Source organism: Muscardinus avellanarius (genome assembly GCF_963383645.1).
Source record: "Muscardinus avellanarius genome assembly, chromosome: 4".
NCBI lineage: Eukaryota > Metazoa > Chordata > Mammalia > Rodentia > Gliridae > Muscardinus > Muscardinus avellanarius.
Genome location: NC_137789.1, coordinates 15,357,668 through 15,363,864, shown reverse-complemented (window position 1 = coordinate 15,363,864; position 6,197 = coordinate 15,357,668).

Genomic DNA, 6,197 nt, shown 5'->3' with positions numbered 1-6,197 from the left:
AAAATTTCTTTCTTGTCTGGCAAATATTTTGCTTACTGCTACTTCTCCACCAAGCTGGACAGACTGCAATTGCAGAGTATGGTGAGGAGAAGGAAGGAAGGCCTTACTTTTCTCAGTTAAAATCACCTGTCCCCTCTCTGTGCTCAGGAGCCAAACTTCTCCAAAGGAACATCTTCCAATTCTTCACAGACTTCCTAATCACACATGTCAGCTGTCAGAAAACTCCAGCCCACAGCTCAAATCTGGCTCACTGTCTGTTTTTATAAATAAAGTTTTATGAGAAAACAGCCACAGGCATTCATTTATGGATTGTCTATGGCTGCTTGTGTGCAAAATGGCAGATTTGCAACACCGACCATATGGCCTTAAAACCCTAAAATATTAGCCATCTGGTCTTTTACAGAAAATTCTTGTCAATCTTTGGCTTAGGTTGTCATTTGGAGCATTCCCAGGGGCCTTGGAGCCTATAATAGAAACTAACCTGAGCAGACAACATCCTTCCAAGAACATCTTATGATATACTCTCCATCTTTAGCCCAAAGTATACTTTTTATTGGTCAGATTACATCCTAAAGACTATCTTGCTGAACCATCTTGGTCACTTCAGAGGCTTATTTGCTAGGCTAATGAATTCATCTATGGAATGTTTTGCTGCAAGAATGTTATTGAAGAGTCTATTGAATTTAAATATATATATATATATATATATATATATATATATATATATATATATCCCCTCAGGCATTTCTTCTCCCCTTCTTTAATCCCATGCTCTGTTAAATATGGTTAGTTTTGACCATGTTTGCGTGTATACCTATCTTTTCTGGATCCAGAGTCCTAGACTCAGATCTGAGGGACACTTCCAGAAGCAGATTCTTCTTCTCCCTCTATTGCTGTTGTTGCCTAGCAACAACTGGAGAAAGGCCAGAGAGACTCCCAAGGTCTTAGGACTCTGAACAGAATGATCTGTGAGCAAGCCATTATTGAGAAATGATTTCTGAGTTATACTCCTCGTTGCATCTCTTGATGCTATGCATACTTGTGTCTTCACACACCCTTTTGGCCATTTAAATAACTGGCACTATAAGAAAGAAATTGGTGTATAAACTCTTCACCAGAGGTTTTACTGGGAAACAAAAACCAAGTATGACAAAAAGCCAGACTCATGATATGTGCTTCTACAGGAGACATAATTTCCAAACTTCTGCTACAGGAACACTGGTCTGATGCTTAAACTCACAGTATCTGGAATTAAACCACCCAAGATTGATATAATACTACATAATATTACATTGTTGTGTGGATTAAATGAAAACTTTTATTCATAGTCTAACCAGAGGGGTTCTGCTCCATAAAGACTATTTTTTTGTTGATGATGATGGTGATGGCATTGTTGCCAGAAATGATTACATTAGGTAAGACTTTACAGCTGTACTCTTATTAGGTGTGCAAAGTAAAAAAAAAAAAATCAGCTGTACTCATGTGCCTACTTGATAACTTCTTGTTATGCCGGTCTTTTATCCCATAAGTTGTAGCCTCTCTATAGACATCACTGGCTTCCTTAAGTGCCTGTGTCAGCTTGTTGGTGACAAGGGAGGCTGACGCTCCCTGAGAGAATGAGACGTTATTATAGTTTAAACTACAGCAAGAGACAGAATTGGTTCACAGAGGTAGGAAAGAGAAGCAGAAAGCAAAGCCTGTGGGTGAGAGGAATATTGTCACCAGCTTCGACGCCCTGCTTTGTAGGTGATTCAGCACTGAGAGATAGAGTTGATCAGCTCTGTACTCTGTACCTCCCTGGAAGAATTTAAATATTCCAAGCAATGAAATAAAAAAAAAAGCCATGAAAGACAACTGAGTGTTCTCCACCAGTAGACCTGCAGCAAAATTATGAGGCACAGACTGAGCCGACAACATATGATAAGGAATCAGAGGTAATTATAGGAAGTATGCACGCCAAAGCCATTCATTCACTTATTTGTGCATTTTTATAATAAGATACCTTATGAGTCATGGTGTAATATGAAGTTTTTAACTCATCCATTCAGACTAGATGCTAATAAATAAGCAAATTAAAAATAAATAAATTAAATGGCCCATGTATTCCAGAAATTTACGGGTGAGAAAGAAGCCAGCATCAACCATATTGGAGAGCACCATGAAGGAGGTATGAGGCACTGCTTTTCTTCTCTGTCTAATTCTGTATCAGTAGAAAGGCAAGGGAGAAACACATGGGCAGCAACACGTCAGCGCTACAGTGATGAAAATGGGATTGGAGGGTATGACATCAGATCTGCCATCCCAAACTCTTACTAATGACATGGAAAGCCCACACTGAACTTATTCTCCCAGCCTCTGGCATAGTGGAATACGCACATCTCGTCGATCCCTACCCTCCCAGAAACACTTTTACACATGGTAGAAAGCAGACCATTATGCAGACCTCCAGCAGGCAGTCAGTCAGGAGTACAGGGGAGAAGACCAGGGAGGAAAGATAGCAGCCACAGAATACTCGGCCATCCCCTTCTCTCATGAATCAGAGACTTCACTTGCCCTTCCATGAGAAGGCAGGAGTGATGAATGGAAAGAAAGGCTAGATGTGTTTCTCATACAGTTGTGTCCTCTTATGGAAAAAAGGAGAGAGAGAGAGAGAGAGAGAGAGAGAGAGAGAGAGAGAGAGAGAGAGAGAGATATGAAGATCTCATCCTAAAACTTTACGATGAATAGAAGGAACCCCTGACCTCACTCAGACATTGGAGAAACCCAAGTAGTTTCTCTGCATAGGTCACACATGCTCATGGTTAAGGAGGACTTGCAGACCAAGAAAGCAGCATGTTGTTTGGCTTTGCCAAAAATTGCAACCAAGAATTGGGTCACAATAGCTGGGCATGGTGGTGCATGCTTGTAATCCCAGCCTTCAGGAGGCTGAGACTGGAAGATCACGGTTTGCAGACAGCCCCAGCTATTCAGCGAAGCCCTTTGCAACTCAGTGGGACTCTGTTTCAAAAATAAAAGACTAAAAAAAAAAAAATAGGGCTGAGGATATAGCTCAGAGGTAAAATGCTTCTGGGTCCCATCCCTAGTACTGCAAAGAAAAAAAAATTGGGTCACAATACAGGTCATATCTAAAGTGGGTCTTGATTGCTAGGTATAGTGCAATAAGCAGAAGCACTTGGCAAGCTCATTCAAGGAAGGAAAAATGTATATTTTCTGCCATATAATGATAGGAAAGCCCATGTTCAAGGAGCAGTAATGCCAATTCTGTGGGTTTGTGTAGAATGTGTAAGAGAACAAGAAGCAGGGCAAAAATTCCATTTAGGGCCAGGCATGGGAGTCTATGGGATACCAGGAAACTAAGATGGAAGGCAAACCCATTTATTTGGTCCTGGACAGTGAGAGGTGCTGGGGTCCTGGTATAAGCCCTGGGAGATGGAGAGATGAATTGAGATGAGTAAGACATTGTGGAGACCAAGGAGATACCGTGGGGATCTCCCTGGTGCACATTGGTGAATTAAAGTTCTAGATCATAGTAAGATGCTAGAGGAAAAGGTGATTTAAACAGAAACCAGGAATCAAATGTCATTGAAAAGATCAATACTTCTGAAAGCCTACTTTAAGAAACCAGCTGTCGGGCGTGGTGGCGCACGCTTGTAATCCCAGCATTCGGAAGGCTGAGACCGGAGGATCACGGTTCGCAGACAGCCTCAGCTACTTAGTGAGGCCCTTTGCAACTCAGTGAGACCCGGTTTCAAAATAAAGAATAAAAAAATAGGGCAGGGGGGGTAGCTTGGAGGTCAAATGCCTCTGGGTTCCATCCCCAGGCCCGCAAAAAAAAAAGAAGAAGAAGAAATAAAAGAAACCAGTTTAGCCTCCCAAGCCCCTGGTTCAGTCCCCAGAACCACAAAAAAACAAACAAAAAAAAAAAACAGAGAAAGAAAAGAAAGAAACCACTTTTCCTCCAAGGTAGAATATGCATCAGCCTAGTAGAAAACTGGGCAAGGTAAGAAAGAAGTGGTGAGTCTAGATTTAACGATTATGGCTAAATTCTGAGAATACATGAAATTCTTCTCTTTCTCCTCTCTCTCTCTCTCTTTCTCTCTCTCTCTCTCTCTCTCACACACACACACATACACACACACACACACACACACACACACACACACACACACACACTAGTAAAATGGAAGGAAGAAAAAAGGAAAGAAAGCAGCCAATATAATGACCGTTGAGGAACTTCTCATTTGCAGAAATAAGAATACCCCTCAAAGCAAAAAAAAAAAAAAAAAAAAAAAAAAAAAAAAAAAAATAGAAGATGTTGTTAGACTAAAAAATTTTCAGTGTAGCATGATTGAAATGTTAGACATATGACTTTAAATGTTACTCTATTGGGATCGATGTGCCCTCAATTTTATTTCTGACTTTCTCCATTTGAGTCTTCTTATCTGCAAAATGGGAAGCAAAATCGCTGCTCTAGCATTTAATGACTAAGAGTCTAGATATTCAAAGATAAAATGGGTGATAGCTATAGATGCCTATCTATAAATTTACTTTAATATTTTTGGCTCCCTACATCCTGTGTGCCAGTCTAATACAGGGAAAGGAATGGGTTTGGATACCCTGAGAAAGAAGGAGAATCCTAGGAAACAATTCCCTCTCCTTGAACCCAGAGAACTGAGAAGAAGTCAGGGGTAGACTAGGAAAGACAGCCAGATGAATAACCTCGTCTTCCACTCTGGAAGGGGACCTGACATGTGCTGGCTGTCTAAGGGCACTCACCAGGGCTCTGAGCCTAGCTCACAACACTACAAGTGCTCATGGAGGACTCCATAATACAAAGCCACTAACAAGAAAAAGAGTGGGGACTCAGCCTGGTTTAAGAGGATGGACTGGCATGGGGAAGAGGTTTTATTGGCAGTCCTGAGATCTAGGTTCCATTCAGCAGAAGGGACACTGGGTTTAGAGTCCTTAGGACAAACAAGGTGTGGTTGAGGGGACTCATCAGCAGAAGCCAAGAGGTGACGGGCCACAGCTGGAGTGAGTGACAACTGAGGAGGTCTGGTGGGAGACCCAGGGGATAGTGAAGACATCTGATGCAACCAAATTGAGAAAAGTCTTGAGAGGAGTTCATTACACTCAGAGTAGAGTCAGTACCCATGCCATCAAACAGCCAGGGGCGAAGCAAAACCAAAGATACTTGAGATGCTGCCCAACATAAGCCAGCATAAAACCTGGGACTTACCTCTCAAGCCATCTTCCTGCTCTGTTTCAGGGTCATGTCAGCCATCATTCCATATGCTCAGAGAAGAGCAGGGGTGGGGAGGCCACTGAAAAAAATAGCAGTGATTTCAGACATGACCTTAAATTTCAATAAATAATTTGATGATTGGATTCATGTTTCTCTCAGTTAGCATGGATTAAATATAGTGTTTTTCCTTAAATATTTAGGAAATTAGGTAGAAGCAAAATAAAATAGTAGATAAATAAGGGGCCATGCATTCTTTGAACATCAAAGTTTAGTTTACTTTGGCAATGTAACTTTTAGCTCTCTGATTTGCCATAATTTGTTTCCTGCTAGCCTAGCCCACTATGATCTCGTGACAGGACAGAAGGCCCCGTTCCTGGTGACTATGTATTGTATTGCTCACCACTTGCAGGATGTCTGGTAAAAAGAAGATATTTAATAAGTACTGTGAAAAGCAAAATTTTATTGCTGTTTATCATATTAAAATTTTAATAGCAAGATGTCAAAGAGTTGATATTTGGTTTGGAGTCATCCTCTTATTCCTTCTCCATCCTCAGGTCTCAGAATCTGTATCTCCATCTTTCTATGACCAACTTTATATTGGAAAAAAGGGTAAAAATCTCCAGTAGGCTATCATTAACGGCATGTAGCAATGTAATAGGCTGTGTCTCCCCCGGACATTTGTTTCTTAACTGGTTCCAAGGAGAGAGCATTTCTGCCGTGGGCAGAACACTTGAGAACAGGTGGAAGAAAGATCCTAGGTAGAGAGGTACTTCAAATTGTGCATCTGTGACGCTGGGCGATGCTGCTCAGCCAAGTGTTGAATAGGAAGCTTTGCCTATGATATCTAACCGGTAATGCATGGATTTTCATGGGAGAGACAGACAACTGTTAATCCCCATGAAGGGAAAGAATATCTGATCTTAGAGTTTAAATTTCCTCCCCAAATGAGCCT